Source organism: Lepeophtheirus salmonis, chromosome 9 (assembly GCF_016086655.4).
Source record: "Lepeophtheirus salmonis chromosome 9, UVic_Lsal_1.4, whole genome shotgun sequence".
NCBI lineage: Eukaryota > Metazoa > Arthropoda > Copepoda > Siphonostomatoida > Caligidae > Lepeophtheirus > Lepeophtheirus salmonis.
Genome location: NC_052139.2, coordinates 27,824,162 through 27,848,498, shown reverse-complemented (window position 1 = coordinate 27,848,498; position 24,337 = coordinate 27,824,162). Strand labels below are relative to the sequence as shown.

The window sequence follows — 24,337 nt, the reverse complement described above, 5'->3', positions numbered from 1 at the left end:
AGAAGAAGGGCTACAGCGTTACTCATCCAAACACCGAGGCCCTCCAAGCCACTGTCAGCCAGCACTGGGACACAAAGATAGAGGACTACATCCACAGAGGGTGCCGGCCCTTCCTCCCCTGCCTGAAAGCCATCATTGCCTCTATGGGTGACTACAATAATGATTAAGAGAACGAGAGCTCAGACACACATCGGTAAATAGTATAATTTTCTTGAAATTCTATTGTTAATTAATAAATTAATATGTCTTGTTGAAGTTTAAAATTCAAAGTGTTTAGATCACTTTAATGGATCACTCGGTATATATGAATTATTAATGACGTCGGATGTGTTTCAAAAACGTCATATGAAGTTAATTCTCTTGCTGATCATGAATGTAAAATTCACAAATCTAAATCAGATAATCCTGACAATATTATTTATTGTCAAAATAAAGCGAAAAAAACCTCAAAACTTTTTTCTTCGCCTATTATTTCCTTTTAATAATTTATGGACTGTAATGTATTCTTAACAATTCAACTCAAATCGATTATAACGTATAATATACAGCTTAAATGAGGATATTAACATTATTTATAACATGGATGATTTGTAATTGTAACGTAGACTCCCTCGGGTGTCTTTACAGATAGAGTCAATGTACATACAAATTATCTTGTGGCAAGTAAAGTCATCTTGAGTTTAATGAGAGACATTACATAATCCAAGGTTAGGTTTATCGCATCAAATTATGAGTATGGAAGACGTCATTGACTCTCCCCTCCTAAAAAGATTATTCCCTCACGACATAAATTGCCAGAGATAATATGAAACGCTGAACGTGGTCAGCCTCACAATTTGAAGAATATTTCGGAAGAAAGCAGTATAGCTGTCATGACACTTTATTAGATCAGCTGCAAGCAGCCATGAGAGAAAGGGAATCCCACAAATTCCACTCTGTATTTAGCAGCATATAGACAACAATTACTTCCATGTCCATCTTTAATTCTACTCCGTGATCCCTACTCTATGTGACATTGATAATTGTCATTAAGGGAGTAGTATAATTTTTCCCCACAAGACGGCACCACTATCTGTCGCCTTATTTACAAACTAATATAAGTGCACACCCCTCATTCCCTAAACAAAGGCAGTATAACCCGTTTTGAGCAATGTTAACTTGTACAATCTCCTTAAAGAACTTACAAATTGTACATAAATATACCGAGTGGTCCTTAAAAATCTGAACACTTTGAATTATGTTTGGATGACGGACGAAATAGAGTTCAAAAGACCTCATAAGCCTAACTCTAAAGAGTTTTCTAAAAGAATTTTCTTTTATTGCTGGTGTCAAAAGTGAGCACTCCACCCTCACAATTCTCTCTCCAACAACTTTTTTATATCTTCTCGACACCCTATGACTTTTCTTTAACAGTTCAGTTTGGCCTTTTTGACAGGGCCTTCTTCCTCTTCAACGTTTCAGACTTGCTGACGACGTAGACAATGGTCCTGGATACGACTAACTGCTGTGAGTACACGAATAGAAATTCTACAATCACTTTCAAATGTAATTTTCTCAACTTGTACGTTAGCAAGAGATATCATGTTTGTTTTGTTCTGTACCTAATTGTTTATGCTTTAGTATATCGAAATATGAATTAATTTCAATCACTCAACCGTAAGTAATAAGTCTTTAGATTTCAATGGACCACCCGGTATATGCCGAGTTGTAAATCTTAATATTTTCAAAATCCTACAAAATGCAGTGGCCCCGAAAATTTAAAGTATTTCAGAGGGGAGAACGGCTTAGCTAACATGTATTTTCACTAAATAATCTACGAGCAACTGTGTCATGCAGGAAATAAACACAAATCCCACTCCGTGTCGAACAAGGACATACTGTTATGATACCACAACAAATCCTGAGACTTGTTCTTCGTCTTTTATGCTTATTGTTTCCTCTTTAAGAATAATAGAATAAGGATGACAGTTTTGGTAAATATTAAAATTACTTTCAGGTAGCAATTACAGAAAGAACGCAATATTCAAATTTCCTATTTTTTAATCTGAGTACATTGCATCATAATTGAAGGAGGATCCATCTTGGGGGTTCAAGGTTGATATATATACTTTATAAAATGGACGAAATTCCATTAAACCTCGACTTAACTCCATCAAAATGGCTTTAAAAGCTAAGAAATACTTTACACTTGCTTTAATACTGCTTGATGCTAATGTTAACAGGTTTTCTATAAGTAAATCCGATTAATATATACTGAAATCCCCTTAATACTTTTATTTATTTATTTGATCGATTAGGTCAAGAAAATCTGATAGGGGTAGAGTGTATTTAATTCTTTTTTTCTTTTCATTTCATCGATTCTAGGCCTAAAGTACGTTATTGTTAGTGTTCAGACTCGGTCAAGCACCATATTTTTTTTCCGGTTCGGTCTTCAGTGTATTTTTGTAGACAGATTCTCCGGTACAGACTGTGGTCTAAGAACTTGTACCGATTTATCCCCGTCTCAATTTATGGGCCGTTTTTTTGTAGGTCTTAACCAATGGACCGATATTTTTTCCTTGAACGGCCGTCATTGATCTTTTAAAAAAATCTCAAAGGTACAGGATAACTTCTAAAAAAAAAAATGATGTATACAAAAAGAGAGGATGGGATCAAAAATTAATGAGAACTATCTTTGTTTAAACTTCATATGACGTCATTGTACTTGAAACTACATTTGATGTCATGTTATGAAAAATTTATCTGTAAAATCCGTCTAGACAGATTTTTGGTACAAAATTAGACCAAATTTTTCTATGAGAGAGGTCCAGACGAAGCTTTTTTTATATCGGTCTCTGACCGATATAGGATTTCCAGACCAAACCCCAACACTTGTAATTTTCTACAGCTTCATTTTTTATTATAATGTTTGATTTAGTGAGTTGTTGATGTGTGCGTGGTTATCATTATTAATTATTACGTTTGACAAAATTCGGAGATCAAACCAATATGGAAGGTCGAGGAAGAATTTGAGTCCATTATATTTCACGAATTTCTAACAATCGACATCGGGATTGCACGTAAGAAGATCAGGAAGTTCAGGAGTCAACCTATTTAATTCTTCCATCAAGTATTCTATGGGAGATCATGTACTTCAGAGTCCTCACTCAAAAAAAAGATTGTTACATTTTCCTCCTTGCATTAAAATCCCAATTATAATACATCTAAAAGTTATATTTAATTATGCCCAAATTATGCAAATAACATTTATTTGCTGTTTTTCCACCATCCATAGGTTCAAAAAGTTCAAAAATAACCCCAAACATAATGAAAAAAAGTTTCAAAAATTAAATTTAAAATTTCAAAAAGATTTAAATATTATATATTTCAATAATACATTTGTATTCAAAGAAAGTTTATTTTTGAAAAAAAATTGAAAAATTTCATATATTAAATTTTCTAATAAAAAGCAAAAATTCCTTAATTTTGGATGGGCCTATTTTTTTTTTTTCATAACCTACAAAAGGAATAAATTTTTAAAAACTAGTAATAAATAAAAATTGAAATTGCAAATTAAATATATTTTCCGGATTCACATTCCAGAAATAACACCCAATTCTCCGATTAAAATGAATAACCTCATTACTATTATTTTTCTTATAAATCTTATAACCATACGTGCACAGTAGTGATGAGACAATTCGAAAAACAAAAATTCTGATGCCAATTCGGATGCAATTCTAATAAAAACTATTTTAGCCGATTTGGATTAGTTTAATATTTTAAATAATTGCTAAAGTATACAATTTCGCTATCATGGGCGTCCATAGGATTATATTTTAGGGGGCTTAGTTATAGGATTTTTTGTGAAAATAAATTATAAATTTTTGGGAAAAATTAAAATTTCAAATTTTTTGAACACAAATTTCAAATATACAATTTGATATTTAAATTTTTTCAAAAATCTGATACTTTTTCCCTAAAAATTATTATTTTCGGAAAATATACAGCTACTTGTAAAAAATTTAAATTTTTTGATATAAATTTAAAGCCGCTCACAAAAAATAATTTTTTTTTGGAAGAAATTTACAAAAATACATAATTATTAAATTAATTTTTTTAAATAAAAAATTGTAAAATTAGATTAAATTTTATAACTTAGAACAGTAATAGATAAGAATAGAAATTGCAAATTAAACATTATTTCCACGATTCCGATTAATCGTTCCATTACAAGAGCAGAGTCCAATATTGCATATAGACATATTTCGGTTAACTGTTAGTTTTGTATTCAATCTTCTTGAGATTTATATCTATATATACCTAAAAATAATGTTAACTATGGCGCAATGTACTCTTTCCTTTGTCTATTTTGCTTTAAACCATTTCATTTTAAAAACATTTGATATTTATACGTCGTTTATTTTTTTTCTTTCGTCAAAACGGATGTTTCATTTGATTTTTTTAATGATTTTTTTTTATGTTTATTACTATGAAATGCAGTAATGCTTATTTTCTGTTAAAAAAGGATGTAAGGATGCTTCAATATTTCAATGCACACACCAAAAAATCTGACAATGTAATGAATTTGAACCAGAGACAAAATATCTAATAAAATAAGACTAAAAAACACAACAACGATTAGAGTAGAAGGTGTGCCAATCACTTCTCCGTTAATTATTATCATTAGATATGATGGATTATTCATATTAATAGAAAATACTCACGGATTGAGAAACTAACAAAATATGAGGTAAATTCCTAATTACATCAATATACCAACGGGAAAAAAACACAACATTTAATGCATTCTATACTAAATAAACATTACATTTTTTAATTAAAAAATTCAAAATTAATATCAATTTTGAAGAAAAATAAACAATATCGACGAATAAAGTTTCATTTGTATTTTAAGACTAGTTTTGAGACTCGGTCTAGCATCGAATTTTTTTCCCCCGTTTGGTCTTAAGTGATATTTTCTAGACGGATTTGGACCAATTTTTCGGTCCAGACTACAGTCTCGGACCATGGAACGATTTTTTCGGTCTAACTTTGTATACCTATTTCGATTCAGTCTTATATATTATAAAATACCAATAGTTTTTTTCTAGATCACAATTGTTATTTTTTTGTTAAACCTCTCAAGTACACGATGAGTTCTAAAACAAATACTGTACACATACATATAAGAGACGGCGGAATTAAGATTAACCCGAGCTATATCCGTTTAAACTTCTTAAATCGCCATTGTACTTGAAAAAGCATATGATGTCATGTTATAGACAATTTATCTGTAAATTCGGTTTAACCCAATTTTTAGGACCGAGCTTGTTGTTGGACCAAATTAGTTCGGTCCAACAAAAAATATAAAGGTCTCAGACCGGCTTAGGATTTCCGGACCGAAACTTTACACTAATTAAGACCTTTGCAAAATCGACAACAACTACTCATACACAATTATGAAATATATATGTTTCCAATTCATTTTTGCATATTGGTGTATAATATAACGATCTGTCAAGAACCTCTCAATGAAAATTTATTAAAAGAGAAAAGCAATGCAAAATAAAACTTTTTTGACTCATAAAACTTGTTTTTTTGACTTAGGAAAAGAAAAAGTTTTGTTGCGGAACCCCGTATATCTGAGCCGACCCTAAAATGTATTAAAAATAGATTATTACATTGTTATGAAATCTTATTTTTATAGCGTAGACTATTGGTCCCCTAAGGGGGGGTCGAAGGACACAATAGAAGGATCACTAGATGATTTCCAAAAAAGAAGAAAATAATTTTAGTCTTTGCATCCAAACTTAAACTTCGGTTATGGTCCGGAATAACAAGTTATGCCCCCCTCCCACTTCTTCCGAAAGGGTTACAAGATGACCAAGGAGGTTTACAAGGATATTCTGAAGAACGTCGTTGTGCATGGAAGATTGTCCAAAAGTTATTAAGACAAAATATGCTGGATTTTTGCCCTCTATTCTATTGGCCAGCCAACAGCTAGGACCTCAATCCATGTGATTATACTTGTGGTGGGGCAGGGTGGAAAGGATCGCCTTGAAGCCCTCCATGGTGGATACAATGAAGGACTGCACGAGGTATCAAGGGTATGTAGGCCCCTTGTATAGATCGTAATAATGAAGGCTTGCATTATGAATAATCATTTACATTGAATGTGGCTTTAAAATGAATAAAAAATAATCTTTCTTTCCCTTATACAAGTTTATAATTAGCCGTTAAAGTTTTTCCGGATTTACCTAATTTCCCTCAACTTACTTATTCCTGTGAGAAGACCTTTGCCGTATGAACTTAAATACAAGTATATATAATTCGTGGTATAAGATAGAGGAAGATCTTTGAGTGGCATTGTCCAAAATTAACAGGAGAATAGGCCTGCTTAGCTCAATGCACACCCGTCACTTATAGAATTAACATTCGTTTATAAACCTATTTAGACATCCACAGCGGGTAATGCTAATTGTCTGTGAGTCTCAATTTTGATTTCATTTACCACATAAAGTAAATGGATAGTATAAAAATGATTTAAAGTAGTACATATTTGGCTAATTATATTTTTACAATGTATTCGCGTATTTCTTATTTTTATAAGGCATTTTTCAATATATGTAAATAGAATTAAATATTTAACTTATATTATTTCCCTCTGGGTTGAACTTTATAGGGTTGATATGACCTTTAAGTTATCTATTTGCTTAAAATGCACTCCAAGTTATATATTCATCTCTCAAAGGGCCGTGTAGGGGCTCCACATTGTCTAGCCATATATTTTAAGCTACAAATTTAAAGAAGCTTTGAACCCACTGGGCTTGACAACAAATTAAATATGACAATGGAAAGAATAATTATCTTACATCTCCCATACGTAATCGATTAAACAAACAAAATTGAACTATTCTATAAGGATTTTCAATAGATAATACTTCGATTATTCTGAGTGATATTACCACATCTATCGAGATTTTGTAACTATACGTGTATAAGTTTGGAACAAACCAATAGACTATATAATTTTAAGGACTTTATATATTATAGTCTTCAAAACTCTATAATTCTTCATATCAAAATAAAGATGTTCTCGGATTTAAAATGAACCCTGTTTGGAAGAGAGAAAATGCATTTAAAAAATAAATTTTGGAAGCACTTTACTTATTCATATGCTTCCAAAATTCATTTTCTATTTATATATTTGCTTCAAAGGGTTATTGAGCGAATTCTGCAGCTAGTCGTTTGATCGGCCGCTTTAAGGTTAGTCTTCCAATACAATCTTTTGCTTCAAGTCGTTTTCTGACTTCCAGCACATGCGGTTATTCACTGAGGGCTTCATGTTCATGGTGTTGGTGTGACCGTCACGGTCACACCAAATGAACCTTGTAAAAAATCGCAACTTCTACACCACATATATATTTTAATATTAGGAAAAATAGCAAACTATTGGGTGTCAAAATTGAATCAGAAAATAAAATAAATTAAAACTTATTGTATAAGAAATATATATATCTTTATTGCAGTGATTCCCAACCTTTCAAATATAGTGACACATTTTAAAACAGAGAAATCAAGAAGCGCCTTCAATTCTTAAAATCTTTTATATATACAGGTGTGCGCGTCTAAAACTGATCACTCCTTTAAATTTTACGCCATGCACATATTCGTGATTTTATTGAGTTGAAACCGATTTGTACTTCGAGGGTAGGGTCTTGATTAGTTATAAACAAAACTCCAGCAAATCTAAATAGCAATAGGTAAACAACAGCCGATAATATGGAGAGACGTCGAGTCGCAATTTTGGAACTTTCCGTCTGGGGAAAAACTCCGTCTGAAATTACCAAGGTTCTGAACTGCAGCCGCACCAACATTTACAGCCTGGTAGCCAAAGGGACTCCTGAGGCGACCACAAGATCTAAGTCAAGCCCTCGAAGGTCGGACAAAATGGTTGCTGCTGTGAAAAAGTCTGTCGAGGACATGAGAGGCAAGGTCACCGTCAGCGGCCTCTCCAGGGAGTTCAACGTCAGCAGAAGGACCATGGACGGGATAGTTAAGAAAGATCTTGGCCTTAAGGTCTACAAGAGAATTTCCTCGTCAAGCCCTCAAGCCTGTAGACAAGAAAAAACGCCTAAAATTTAAATGAGTGTTCAGTTTTAGACATAAACATTTCTAAATTCATTTATTTTTGAAAGAATGTACCTTTATTTGGTTAGATGGACTTGCACTGATTAAGTTTAAGTAAAGATTATAGTATTACAATTACTCCATCTTACATAGAAATCCTTTTGTGAAATCTATATCCATAACGTTTATTTCTTTCTCAAGGAATCACCTGGGCAGGAACGTTTCAAGAGTTGAATTTAAGGGAATAACTTCTCCCGAGCCCCTTTTCCAACTATATTCAATTATTTTCCAAGCCTTGAGGATTTCTTGTGGAGTAATAATTATAAGTCCTTGTTAAAGAATGAGTAGAATTGTGGATCGACATCGGATCAATTCTTGCCAATGTACGTGTACCAAACGATTCCGATATCGATTACTTATCAATATTATGTATAAATGAATCACATAAACAAATAACTAAAAAAATTACTTCTTTTAATGTGTAATTTTTTATTAATTAGGGCAGAATTACATAAATATATCAATCATAATTATGATTATACTTACTTCTAAATAATTTGAAATTAAAATTACTTCATTTTTCAATTGATAAGACATGAATTGTACTATATTTTAGGTTAAATTTTACGATGAGTCACCGTATATAGTGTTCAACACTGATTGATTATTGAATTAATAAGTGTTCAGATTTCAAGGGACCACCTGGTAATCCATATGATATGTTTATAATTTGTAGAATCATCAGTTGATTGATTGGGAACGATAAAAGTGGGATAATGAGAGAGAAATATCATATTCTTTCCATTGTCATAGTTAATTGATTTGTCTACAATATGGATATAAGATTGTATAACGATATAATAACATATTTTTAATGGGTTTTAGGATCAGATACATAATAAAACTAGGCTTTAGAGAGATACATTTTTGATAGAGAGTAAAGTTGAACTACTTCTAACTTGTTAGTCCCATTTTGACATAGATTAGTTGACTATTTTTCTTAATATTAATGATAAAAGAGTTTTCATTAGAGATGTACCCATATCAAAATTTAGATGATTCAGATTCCCAAACCATCTTTATGAGCAATGCTAATATCAATCCTGATTCCTTATTAATATTATGTATGTACAAAGGAACTTCATAAAGAGATTAAGAAAAGATTAACTTTTGATTCACACGATTGAAAAGAAATCCAATAAGTTTGTCAATCATAATTAGTTGTAGATAAATAAAAATTATTTTCTCTCCTTCATTTGGAGTCAATTTATTCCTGGTTGGCACATACATATTACTCACACTACTGACTGTCATATTTAATGCATATATCTGAATTTTGTTAAGCAGGTCTTTTATTATTGGACTTCTTATATGTTAAAATTAATGAAAACCTAATATTATTCGGGGCCCGTATCCCTCCTCCCTTGTAACAGCTGATTGTAACTCATCTCATATAAAAACATTCTTCAAATTGTTAGGATGACCATGTTGATTTTCGGTTTCTTTTCTAACATAGCCATTACACCAGCTTCTTTTGCTATGACAAAGTGTTAATAATAGTGATTATTTAAGGATAATTAGGGGGCGATAACCAGGCACTTACATATATTTATTAAAGAAGGAGAGGGGATAATTAAGACCTGATCCATTCACTACTACTTTTACTGAGAGGTCCAAAACGTATCCCCCCTCCTCCCTCATTCAGTCATATTTACGAAAAAAAGATATATTATTATTAGTTATAAATATAATTTATAACACCAACTTCCGGCAGATTAATACCTTCCAAAAAGTACATCTGACACATTTATGGAATACAAAAGATTCAACCAACCATGAACACAAAAAGAGAGAGAAATAAAGAAAAATATTATACAATCTCTTTATAAGTACAAGCATGAATCCAATTACTCACAATCATATTCTTAAATAATGAGCTGTAAAGTGGGAAGGAAAGGAATTAATTATCCTTTTCTTTATTAAAAAATTGAAGGTCCCACCGAGATTTGAACTCGGATCGCTGGATTCAAAGTCCAAAGTGCTAACCATTACACCATGGGGCCACTGATAATTACTGCATGAATAATACTAAAAATATACTAACTTTGTTTGGGGAACGCACGCCCACACACTATAGTGGCGTACTTCTAATAAATATGTCACTATTTGTAATTTAATAATTTATTAATAATAAAATAATATGGCGTTATAAAATAAATAATCGCACTCGAAAATATTCTTTCATGTCCTGAAGTAGATGTCTAAAAAATAAAATGAGTGTAATTTTTTTTAAAGATTTATTTTCTTTTAAAAAAGGAAATATAGGGATATTAAGCAGCTGAGTAAAAAATTTATGTATTTGTAAATGGATTTTTTTAGATGATTTTTGAAATTTTTTTCCAAAAAGTTGACAATTTGAAATTTTGTTTCGAAAAATGTTTTTATTTGAAATTTCATTTACGAAATTATTTTCTTAAAAATAAAATTGACTATGAATAGTTTTTTTTTTTTTTAAAGTCAATTTTTTGTGAACAGCTGTAGATTTCTGAAATTTTTTTCCAAAAAATTTAATAGTTGAAATTTCATATTGATTTGTTTTTCAAAAAAAAAAAAAAAGAAAGAGGATTTTCTGTGAATAACTGGATTTTGAAATTTCTTTCGAAAAAATTTAATATTTTTTCACCAGAAGTAGGTTTTTCCAATTTTTTTCAACAAATTTAATATATTCATTATTTTTAATAGCTATGGATTTTTGATATTTTTTGAAAAAAAATTCTCAAAAACCATTCTCTCTTCCAAAAGAAAAAAGATACATACGTACAATCTTGCAGGCGCACCTGTCAACAGTCCTATAGCGAGGAAAAAATGACGTTAGAACCAAAACCTTCAACAAATATTTATCACGTGATCTTTGTTTTATTAGTTTTTTAAAAAGCCTTTTACAAGTTACCTCACTAACTAGGATACTGTGTTATTCCTTATTTAGGACTGAAGACTAGTCTCATTCAGTTCAGTCAAAGTCCAATCCAGCTTACTTTCCTTCAAGAACAGTTTAATCCTAAAACTGATTAAGTTCGACCCTTGATAACGTCACATAACTTTTAATTTATTTTTATTAATCAGTTTTAGGACTGACATCCATTTTTTGACAATAATATGAAAGATGAGTGAACTATAGTTGAGCTTGAATATCTTTTCTTCTCCGTTAAACATGGATCGAGAATAATGTTTAAAGTCTTATTGTCCGGGCAACACCTGGAATAGTTAATATTGACTCTCATTATCAATTGTAGATAAATTAAAAAAATTAATTAAATATTCAAAGACCTGTTTTTAACGCTTAAATGATTTAATTATTTTCTGGCCTGACAATAATTTTATCAGATGAAAAACGTTTCTTATATGTTACATAACCAAAAAAGAGTGTTTTTTTAATTTATTAATTGGCTACTTAGCGTATCATTATATTTTTTTTTACTATCACTAATATTTACTCACACTAACTAAAAGACCTGCTTTATAATTGGTAATTTGAAGCATTTTTAGTTCAATAAATACGTATTTTTTTATGTAGTACAATGTGATATAAAAACAACGATTAATGGTAAATTCAACATGTGAGCAACAAGGATCGCCTAAGGCAGTGTGGTTGGCGTTAGCTGACTCAGCTGACGTCACTGTTGCGGCAGTTCAGATAACTTAATTGAAGTGAACTAATATGGATTTATGAAGCAGAAATTGCATCATCACGAAGTTCAAATCGTGTTTGTGCCAGGCTCTGCTTCTTGACTTAAAGGTCAGGAAGAAATTAAAAAAGTGATACCCCCCCCAACTCCATATTCCCTTTGCTTCTCCTAGTTCAGTTGACCCACAATCCTCCAGAGATATTCGTAAGGAAACTCGCGAAAGGAAAGAGCTTGTAAAACAACTATTACAAACCAGTATGGACTCTGAAACAGAGGCTGATAATGAAGGGCTCATGTAAATTTGTAGCGGGATCACTAAAGCTCAACAATAGTCTTTAACCAAGACGCAAGGCCCTCAGATTCACGTTTATAAATTCTAAAAAGGAGTCCATTGTAAGGAAGTAAATAGGCCGTACAAAACCAAGTGCAAGTCACGAAACTCAAAGAAGTTTAAACAAAATTTAATAAGGACCACCCTAGAAAAGAGCCACTCCAAAATCCGAGTAAACAGAATTATAGATCCCTTAAAGATTTTCAATTGAGGATACTCAAAAGGGGATGTAACTACCACTGCCCTCATCTTATGAAGCATTAGGTCTCGAGTCTTTGAATATTTACGTTCCAGGAAACTTCTTCCATTGCCCAGTCGCAAGACTCAAGAAATCTTTTTACAAGTTTTTAAAAGCATCAAAATTATCTCTGAAAAAAAAAAATTATTAGAAGGAAATCGAGAGCGTATGGCGGTTCTTTGTTTCGATGAGATGGAAGTTAGAAGGGCCTTTGAAATTTCCTCTAAACTTAAGTAAATATTTGGACCGTGGAAAAAATGCAGGTTGCAATGGCGAGAGAACTTTTCCATGCGTGGAAGCAACCAATATATGTGAAATTCAACACACAAATGAAAAATAAATTGTGGTTCTTCATCATTGAAAGGCTTGAACAAGCTGGAATTTTAATCAAAGACATTACTTTAGATTTAAAGTAACAAATCATCAATCTCCCAGTTACAGCTCCCTGTAGACAACTTTTCATTTGAGAATTATGTGGATAAAAGTCGCCAAATGTATGCCTTTCCCGACTTTCTTCACTTGCTCAAATTATTTCGAAATCATTTATTAGATCATGGATACATTTTCAGTTATTTGGATGGTAATTCTACATCCTTCTTGAACAAGATTGTGGTGAGTTGAAGATAACCTTCAAAGTGACTCAAGAATCTCATCTTGAATGTAATGGAAATGCAAGACAACGAGTTAGAACTACAGCGCAGCTTTTATCCAACACACTATCCAAAGCATTTTTATTCATCTATGGGCACAAGAAAGAATTTCAGTCTAGAATCATTCAAATTAGTTTGACTGTATGAATGCTAATAGATCCTACAGTAAAAATAACTTTATTTTGGGTTTGTTGTACATTTTGAAGAACAAATGCATGCTTTGGACAAAATGAAGCGGTTAGTTTTGTCCATGAAAGTGATGGGGGAAAATTTTCATTTCAAAAGGGAATTTTAATCTCCATTCGTTCAACAAAATCATTATTATAAAGTATCAAGGATAATGGAATGAAATTCATTTGAACCACTTATCAAGATTATCTGGAGAGTGTATCCTCACGGATTCTGTCATCATAGAATTAATCACTCATCCATCCCCAGTGTGGACGTCCTCGGAAGAATAAAAGTAATTTTAATTGGAAAAAATCATGAACTTGTCTGAAGAAAGCCAGCTGTTGAAGATGAGTTAAATGATGAGGATTATGGCGAAATAGTTACACAATCAATAAGGAGTCACTTCTTTTCTTCAAATATACAAGAAAATGAGCATCATGGAGATGCAATTGAATCATAGTAAACTTTAGAAGATTTTGGACTTCTTGAAGCTGTTGAAGCCGAAACAGTAACAACAGCAGATACAGAAGAATTATCTCAAGTTTCCAATGATTGTTCAGATCAGGGCCTAGTTTATAGAAAAGGATTTTTGGCAAAAAAAAACTAAAGAACTTTATCCAAATCTAGGGAAAAAGTCATTTGACTTTGGATTTTATGAAGAAACGTCTAGCCCTTGAATTGAATTGGTCCCTAAGGGAGGCCTTACAATCCCTCCGTGTGATTTTTATAAAATTTTGTCATTGTCTGGAAAAAAATTCAATGATTTCCATTGTAACCATGAAGACACAAATGATAAAAACCAAAATGTATTTGAAAGGCTGCATTATCATCTAATTGAATTATATCCTTACCGGCCGAAAGAATCAAGATTGACAGATTCGTCAATTTACTAATTAATATTTATTATTCATGTATGTATGTAAAAGAAATATGTATGTTCTAATTGCTATTCTTGTGTTAACCACTCTCATATTATGTAATAAAATGGAAAATAAGATAATATACATAAAGAATATTAATATAAGCTTACATAATTAGTTATCAAATAGTAAGGATATCGTCAATTTTCATAACAATCGAAATAAGTATTGGAAAGGATTTACTTTTATAGATATTATTATCCATATAAGTTAAATATTTTTTGCTGTAAATACTTTTTGGCATTTTCTTAAGTTAACCATTCTGTACTATAAAAGAATTTTAAATAGTCACCTGGGTTAAAATATTAATTTGAAAACAACGATAATTACCAACTAAATAACGATTAAACAATCTTTATAAAAACAGAATATTGAAAAAATTGCGTCGGCCGGGAATCGAACCCGGATCAACTGCTTGGAAGGCAGCTATGCTGACCATTATACCACCGACGCTTCACATAAACTTTAATGAAAATAAAGAACTATAAAAAACTTTCAAATTCCTTCAATTTCGTACTTGGTTCGACAGAAAAGAAATATCAATTATATATATTTACGTCAATGAATAAAATAATCAATAATTAATTACTATTTTACATAAAAATGTAATTTAACAAAGGCATGAACCAAATAATAAATTACTCATTCAACGATTAATTAGTCCCCATTTGTAATCAAAACTAGTGGTTCTACCATTCCAAATAAACACCGATTCCGATGTGATTTTAGTAAAAAAATACTAGTCCGGCACCAGAGGCGTCCACAATAATTTTGATTTTGGAATTTTATTAGAAAAAACTTTGAAAAATTAAATTTTTTGGAAATATACAAATCGATAAATTTCCCCCCCCCCCGAAAACCACAACTCTTCCCAAAAAATTTCCAAAATTCACAGCCACTCACAAAAAAATTGGAGTTTTTTTGGAGAACAATTTCTAAATTTCAATCTGTTCTCAAAAAAATAATTTTTTTGTAAACAAATTCAAAAATTTAATTTATATTAAAAAAATTTAAATATTACATTTTTTGGGAAAAATTTCACTATTGAATATTTATTCAGAGAAATTTAAATTTTTTGAAGGAAAAGAGAAAAAATATCCAAAATCAATAGATGTTCACAAAAATCTAACTTTTTGGAAAATAATTTGAAATATTAAATTTTTAATTATAAAAATCGAAAGAAAAAAAACACATCTGAAATATTGAAGTTTTTAGTAAAAAGAAAAAAATCCTCTATTTAAAAAAATAAGAATAGCGAAATAAATATTATTTTCCAAATGTCAATTCTGGAAAAAATACCCAATTCTCCCATTCTGACTAATCGTCCCATCACTAATCAAAAGAAACACACTCAATAATGAAATTAATGACAGTTTTTCCTGATTAGTAAAATATTAATCAATAAATAATTTATTAATTTTATGTCACTATTATCAGCAACAACTGCCAAAATTAAGTATTAGAAACTTCACATAAATGAAATACTTAGCGACTATTCTTATCCTTTGGGATTTTACAAATTTTACTAATAAATGATTCATCAATTTCAGTTTTTTATAAAATAAAAAATTGAACAGTTGGAATTTAGAGTCTGAATGGATTTTGAATTTCAATAATTGGTCAACAATTAAAAAAAATATGAGCGAATACATTTGCATTTACCTCGTAGCAACCCTAATAATTAGTGTGGTATCGGTCTAAAAAACTTATGTCCCATCATTCCAGTCCTAAACAAATTGTCAATCCTAGGACTCGTCTTTATCTGTCGATCATGGGAGCTACAACATCTGAAATTACGTTTTTCCATACTAACTATGTCATTTGAGTGGCTGAATTTTCATTTTAGTTCATAAACTATTTCAAAGAGACAAAATATGTAAAGTTAAAAGTAGGAAGTGTGCGGCTAAAACGTATTATTATACGTTTTAGCTATCATTTCTTATTTTCTTCGTTTTTAAATCATGCAATCTGAGCTATGAGTGCAAAATAGCTAGGGTCAAAGTATCGGTCTTTAGGACCGTTGAATATTAAAAAAGATTGGACCTATTAAACAAAATTACTGAAAGGATACATGACGGATGGGGTAATCAGTCCTGGGAACGATCCAACACTACTCGTAAGCCCAAAACATATTCAACCCCGTTATATAATATCTTACAAAAATAGACATATTTTATATATATACTAGGATAAGTAGCCCGCTCTGCCGGGCTGAATGTAGGGGAGTAGAAACAAAGAATGAAGGTGGAAGAAAAGAGAGAGAGGGATGTAGAAAGGTAGTGAGGGAGAAGAGAAATAGATAATGTTTTATCTCGGTCAAAAACAGCCTCTTAATGACCTCGGAGGCACAAAAAAGATAACATAGGAACCTGCTTTGTCATTTTAAATGACTACTTGCAAAATTTCAGACTGATTTGTTCAATCATTTTGGATTCCATATGTTATAACAACAAAAATAGACCTATAAATATATATATAAGATACTAACGAAGGGTTAGACAGTGTTGTTAGGGCCAAGGAGGAGCGGGAAAATACACTGACAATGGTCAATATTCTTCTTCTTAATGTTAATACCCTCACTATCGTTAGGAGTGAGAATTATATGTATTACATCGTTTAACAAGTCCCAAGGCTTTCCTGCAGATGGCACCACTGTTGCTAGATGTATATACTTTTTAGGTAGTACCAGCCTTCAAACGATGCATAATCAGACTATTTATTTACAAGTTATGGTGCTTGAAGTGACGTTACTTCTGGTGGTTAAAAAAAAAAAAAAGGATTCAAACAAATTTTGTGTGTTGATATATAACTGCTTCTTAAAAAAATATCGTTGAGACAAAAATATGGCTTGAAAAATGTTATACGAACCCTGTTCCATGGCAAACGACTGTGGCTGTACAATGTGAATGATGCTGAACAATCTGGTCTCTTAAAATCTGTGGTTGTTCCCGAATACATACAAGAAAGTCCACAAAATGGTTTTGTCCGTGAAGTTGTACGAGATAGCTGACATCCTAAAGATATCAAATGACAGTGTGTTTACTATTTTGCATGATAAATTGTGTATGAAAAAGGTACTCGAAAATGGTTGCCGCGTTTGCTCACAGTCAAACAAAAACTGTAGCGTGTTTAGTACTTGGAGTGTTGTTTCGAACTCTTTCGACGCAATGAATCGAAGTTCTTGCGTCGGTATATCACAAAGGACAAAACATTTTACTAAATAAAAAAATTTAAAAAAATATATCATGCTTATAGGAGACTATGTTGAGGAATAAAGTTGAATTTTGGTAAAATATTGGGTTCTACCTAGTTTGGATCTGGTCTTTTCAACAATGCGTTATAATTATTATTATGAATTTATTAAAAAAATGTCTTAGCAACGTAAATGCATGAAAAAATTTGTCTAGACGAGAAGTCCATTTTTTTTATTTTTCCCAAAAAATTGTCATAATTCAAATTTGAGAAGACAATTGCACAAAACTGTTTTTTAAAAAAACAAATTAATAAAAATCATTTATTGGCATTGTAAAAAGAAACACAAGCATGCCAATATTTTTTTTGTACTTGCAAAAACAAAAAGTTATGGGGAATAACGTCTTCAAAAAAATAACAACATATACTTCATCTGACCTACACAAAAATCTTCTTTGAAGTCCGTATACATAGAGGATATTTTCTTCTCTAGGAACAACCGGGACGGTAACCTACGCACATTGAGTTCCAGAGCGCGTTATCCATTAAGCGACGTCATTCAATTCCTAATAATACATTTTATATAATATACAGACCCTACATTATAAATTGTATCATAGAATACCCAAACACTTGCCCGCAGCGAAGGTTTCTAAACATTAAGAAAATTGCATTGACTATTAACATTGTAATTTCTCGCATACGTCATTGCCCGAGAAAGGCCGGGCAAACCTTTGCTAATTATTAATATATTTCGCTTGATTTGTTATACAAATCAAGATTTTAGAAGGATGTTTAACTTAAATTTTTGCCTTGGAACATACTCAAAGACGTTCACAATAGCAGTTGGAGCAAATTTGAAGTTGACTAGAGCTTCAGGAGCTTGGAGACATCTCATCGTCACTACAAATAAAATAACTATTATCCAATTTGAGTTTACTAAATATCATTACATTTTAAAACGACAAATAAAAGAGCTATGAATAATTCAAGAAGACTAAAATATTCAACCTAATATGCACCTCAGTCAATATCAACATGTCATTAATATTAATTACCACTTGGCTTGAATTGACCTAAATAATGGACACATAAATAGTTTTCGTTCTAATAAAGAGTATATTTTTTAATCAACGGGAAGGGGAAACATTTTTTAAAAACTTGCTTAAATGCAAATCATTTAGTTTCACATAAACATTCCTCGATTGCCAAAGATTTAATATTTATTAACATTTATACCTATATATATACATATATAAATCACTAATGCTGATACGGTTCTTTTTCATTCGGTACTGTCTAGTCTTATGACCGGTTCTGATCAGTAAATCCAATTAATTTTACAGAAATATTTCGATGGTTTATTAAGTCCAATAAGATATATTGGCAGTGAAAATATTTTGCAAGACGATATCTGAGTTTTCATTATATTGCAATATAATACGGACATATTTTTTTATATATCTACAATTAATAAATCAAATAGAGGAATAATTAAAAAAAGGAAAATAACCCTCAATGACGTCACCTAGAGCTTTACATGACGGCTTGTCCAACCATCCGGGACAAGCAAATTAATCCATTGGATATGTTCATACATGTTAGTGATGTTCCACGAGCAGAGCTCGTAAATTGGTATTCGAGTTTTATGAAGTAAATAAAAAAAGGCATACAAAACAGAGTATATTGCGGAAATTGTCAAACCTTGAGATTTTTTTTCTTTATCGAGCCCATTATAACATGTAAAACTTCTTAGACATATTTCTTTTATTTGCAAAATTAAAAAAAAAAATGTTTTCTTACAGGTAAAATGTGTTGACTTTTCTGCAATGTTTATTCATTATCTCCTAGTCTGTTTTAAAAATAAACTTTGTTTGATTTTTTATGACAAGAAGGAGTACTCGACATTGCATGGAATTACTTGGCCGTCTATTTTTTATATATATTATTATTAATATGCATTCGTATTAATAAACATTAAAAAAACTAAAAACATATTTCTTACAAGTTATAACCAGACTATAATAATATATTGGAATTACGCTTATGATACCTATTCAAAGTTTCAATAATTCATTAAAAAATATGAGGTTTTTGATTGATGAGTTTTTTAACGAGCAAAAAGTGTTGGGGGTGAGTATCGAGTATTCAAGCTTGTAAAGAGTAAAGCACGTAATTCCTCAAGTATTTTTTTCTTTAGAAACTCGAAAATACTCATGTAGTAAAGTCCAACTCGTATCACATCACTAATACAGGTCGGTTTGATATATGAAAAAAGATGAATTATCATATAATCGTTTTTTTTTTCAATATAGTCACAAATTTACAAATTTACATTGACATCCGGTATTTCTTGCTTATAACTCTCGCGCATCCGTAAGGTATAACTTACTCATGCGTAGAGCGCAACAGTAATAGCGCATCCTTACCGGTTCTTTTGCTTGCCACGAGACCTACGCTTTTCAAACTGTAGATAAGATATATATTTTTTTAAATTTTTGTATTAACAATTAATGTAAAGCCCTGATTACAGGGTTTCAATTTTACCTTACTTAAGGACTGACAAGTGGAACTGATCTAGACTAGATGGGACCGGACTGAACAAGCCCGAAATAGTACTAGTCATCACCTTATTATACTTAGATTCATCCTTTGAAAATAAATTTATTTAAAAAGTGTCATTGTAAAAATTAAACAAGGGCGTCCCTAGGAGCATATTATGAATTATTTTTTAGGGGTGGGGGGTTGCCTTGTTTTTGGAATTAAATTTCATAGTCGTCCTTACAAGCAATCGATTTTCTAATTCTTTCAAAAATCGATTTATACTACGTAGGTTAGCAGTGAGTATAGAAGTTAAGTTGATAAGTATTTTATGTGTTTTAGATCAGTAACCTGTAATCTCAATATATATAGTGAGGTTTTATGTAAATCTTTTAGATTGAGTTGGACAGTACATAATATGAAATTTTATTACAAAATTGTATTATTTATTTACAAAAAATTTAAGAAATTAAATTATATGAGAAAAAACATAAAAATTATTTTTTTTTGAAAGAAACTTTCATAAGTCCACTCTTATTCACAAGAAATTCAACTTTTGGCAAAAAAATTTAAAAAATCCACAGCTGTTTACAAAAATTTCAAGAAATTAAATTTCAAATATTAAATCAATTGGAAACTTTTTTTAAAAATCCACAGCTACTCGGAAAAATTAAATTTTTTGGGGAAAAAATTGCATTTTTGAAAAGAAATATTTCAAATACTAAACTTTTTAGAAATTTTTTAAAAATCCATGGTTATTCACAAAAAATCAAGTCTGCTGCATAATTTGCTGAATGAAGAAATTAAAACCCCTATTTTTGCATAAATTTTTTGCATCCTAACCCAAAAAAATTATAGAAAAAACCCAAATTCCTTAATACGGGGTGGGGGGATGGCTAGGGCCCTCCAGCCCCCCCCCAGTTAAACTCCACATTTTGATTTTAGTAGGATATAGGAACGGATGATAATAGATCATAATAGTTTTTTTTGCAAAATAACTTACATTACGCAATCATCACTTGAATATCAAATCCCTAAAAAATACATTAATTAAAAATGAATATTTTGCCCCTTGAGCACTATAAAACTTTGTAATGAAATATTTTGTTATGCTATGCAATAACCTTATTATGTAAATTATCCATTTCAAGAACAAACATACTTGAGGAGCAAGCTGTAAATAAATATAGAAAGTTAAACTTTTTTTATTATAAAATACTTAGTGATGCGTCACGAGTAAAACTCGTCAATGAGAACACTAGTTTTATGTAGTAATAAATTAAAGTCCTCGAATAACTGGAAGCTCTTTGATTATTCAGAACTTGCCAAATAATGGAGACTCGATCTTTTCTGCACGTTTGCATTTTTATTGTACAGGCCAAAAATTCCTTGAGGGGGAGGGGTATTAAAGCTGAGTCCTCCAAAGAAACTTTCAATAAATTAAATTTTTTCTTTCATAAACTTATAAATGCTCGACCAGCAAAATTTAGCTCGCGACACATCACTAAAAACAACTTATAAAATAATAAGTCGAAAGTTAATAAAAAAAACTGCGTCGGCCGGGAATCGAACCCGGATCAACTGCTTGGAAGGCAGCTATGCTGACCATTATACCACCGACGCCTACATAAATTTCATATTTAAAAATAACAAAGGGTTTTTTAATAAACATATTTTAGTAAATTCTATTTAAGTAAAGTTTTTTATCTTTTTTGCTCCAGTTGTGTTGTCGCTTTGATTATTTTAATCCTAATCAGTGTCCCTCAACCAACCTTTTTGGTTGCAGGGAGTCCTCAGTGGCCACAGAGACCCTCAAGTCACTGACAGGGCGCTATGGCAAATGACTACATCCACAACCAGCTGCCGACGCCTCATAGCCTCCAAGGACGGCTACGTTAATCATTAAGAGAGCTTAAACGCTCAAACATTTATTATTATTATCGATTTCGTTGAACTTCTATGGTTAATTAATAAATAATATCTTGTTGAAGTTTAAAATTCAAAATGTTGGGATTTCATTGGACCACTTGCAAAATTATTTAAGTTGTTAATATAATGTGATTTAAAAAATATTATATTTTGACTTAGTTATATAATTTACAATTAAAGAAATAATCGTGAAAGGAAAAATCATCCTTAATGACGTCGGTAGACGTCAATTATACCTTCATTATTAAGGACTAACACATAGGACTGGACAGGGTCGCGGTCCTAGGTATAGCACCAACACAATACTATATACATAACCAAAAAAGCATCTCTTTAATTTTTTTACTCCACTAAGAAATAATCCTGGGGGCACTCCTGAGCTACAGACTGTCACACTCCATTTAGGATAAAATATTATTTCTAGCATGCCCTACTGAATATAGAATTCATAAGATGCTTTAAAATGTATAATTTTTTCGAACTTGGCTAATTTTCTTAAAAGTATGCATATCTAAGAAGAAAAAAAATTATGCGTCGGCCGGGAATCGAACCCGGATCAACTGCTTGGAAGGCAGCTATGCTGACCATTATACCACCGACGCCTGTATAACTTACAGTAAATAGTAAACTATTGAATAAACATCTCAAATCATTACTCTAGTATTTATCAAAAGCTGTTTTTTATTCTCTAACGGACCATATTGAGATAAAAAAATAATTATGACAGCTCACATTCATTGATAAATCTACATAAATATTGTATCTCGGTATTTCAGTGAATAAATAAGTCTAAGATGCTCTTTCTATGACGTATTTTCTACACAAACAATCAGTAATTATTCTATGTAAATTAAACCGATCGCTCTTAATGCAACATACCCTACCAAGGAAAAATATAATTGATAAGATAAATATTAGTAGAAGTATATATTCGTATAAATGAATTAGAGAAAGTGTTCTTCCTTGGAATGGGGTCCGAATGTACCACAAATAAGTTTATCTATCATATAATTGGTGAGAAATGCACACCGTATCGTTTGAAGTCCCTTATAGTTTAGTGGACAATAGATTTGGATCGCTCTATAAAAAAATATAGTCTTATCATTTCAATCCTAATACAATTTGTCAGTCGTAAGAACCGGTCCTTGTCGGTCTTTTATCAAAACTGCAACACCAAAATTACTTAGTAACTATTCAAGTTGCTGAAGTTTCGTTATAATTCATGCCTTTGCTCAATGAGACAAGATATCTTAAGTGAAAGCAGGATGTGTGTGACTTGAACGTATTATTATATGTATTAAATGATAGGTGCGTCCGCTTGGGGTTGGCTGAAGGGACGGTAGCCCCCTCAAATTAAGGAATTTTTCCCATTTACAAAAACCTTTTTTGATGAAGATGAAAAAATGTTAATTCAATATAGGGGAAAAGTTTATTTTGTAAGATTTCTTTGCGTACCAAAAAGTTTATTCGGGCAAATAATTCTATATTAATTTTTTTTTTTTGAAAAAATGTATAAATACCAATTTTTTTTTTTTTTTTTTACAAAAAGCCCTCCCCCCCATATAATCCAATGGACGCTCCTGAATATAAGTACCATGTCGTTACAGTTATTGTATCACGCAACCTTTCCTCTCAAAAAAGAAGAAAAAAGGACCGGCATCATCTGGTTATTAGCCATATAAGTCATTCACACCAAGGTAATAGAAATACAAGGTTAGACCATCCTGTAATCGGGCCTGCTATAATTTTCAATTTGATGTATCGTACCGACTGCTGCACAAGACAGATAGATTTTGACAAAGCAGGCAACCGCTCATAGGTTATGACGTCACTATTGCTATAATTTTCAATTTGAAATAAAGTACCGCTTACTAGGGAAGAAAAACAGATTTTGACCCCAAAAAAAACACGCAACCACTCATCGACTATGACGTCAATAGTAGAAGCGTGTTGGGAATCAAACATCAGTCGCACAAGCGCTGTGGTATAACTTTGTATTTCTATTAAACCTTGATTCACAACGACTGTTGTTTATCTCTGAAGTACTCCCAGAATATCATTAGTCCTATTAATATTAAGATCCTACATTGTATTTTATTGAATACTGTATCTAATATTGCTTCGTAGTATTTATTAAAAGCATAGTTAAATAGACGAAGCAATTGTATTTCTATATGAAAGGCAAAATTAATTCATAAAAATAATCAAATGGCTAATATATATATATATGTCTGTACAGGTTGCAATTTCTTCGTCTTAAAAAACAATATTTCATTGTAATATTGAGCAGTCTAATTATCAACTGTAGATTGATACTATCACTTAATTTTGATCAATTAAAATTACATGGTTATGTTGCATTTATGAATTATAATATAACTGTGGGCATTTGAACTTTATTATGTGCCTTTTAATACTTATATTTTAATAATTTGTTATGATAATGTCAAAAACGTAGATCCTTCATCTCATTTCTTGTAACTTTTACTCAACATATATAACTGAACAAAGGCTACAAGGGGTCAACATGAAATGGTGTTCCGGTCCCTTTGGAATCCGAGCGTAAG

At 31.2% G+C, this 24,337-nt stretch overlaps 4 non-coding genes across 4 annotated transcripts; all 4 read right to left on the bottom strand.

The window, feature by feature from the left end:
- Positions 1–10,103: 10,103 nt before the first annotated feature.
- On the bottom strand, positions 10,104–10,175 carry TRNAQ-UUG (transfer RNA glutamine (anticodon UUG)). The gene has a single exon. It is a non-coding gene; the product is annotated as a tRNA-Gln (tRNA).
- A 4,314-nt stretch (positions 10,176–14,489) lies between these two features.
- On the bottom strand, positions 14,490–14,561 carry TRNAG-UCC (transfer RNA glycine (anticodon UCC)). The gene has a single exon. It is a non-coding gene; the product is annotated as a tRNA-Gly (tRNA).
- A 6,831-nt stretch (positions 14,562–21,392) lies between these two features.
- On the bottom strand, positions 21,393–21,464 carry TRNAG-UCC (transfer RNA glycine (anticodon UCC)). Its single transcript has one exon. It is a non-coding gene; the product is annotated as a tRNA-Gly (tRNA).
- An 836-nt stretch (positions 21,465–22,300) lies between these two features.
- Positions 22,301–22,372, bottom strand: TRNAG-UCC (transfer RNA glycine (anticodon UCC)). Its single transcript has one exon. It is a non-coding gene; the product is annotated as a tRNA-Gly (tRNA).
- Positions 22,373–24,337: the final 1,965 nt, after the last annotated feature.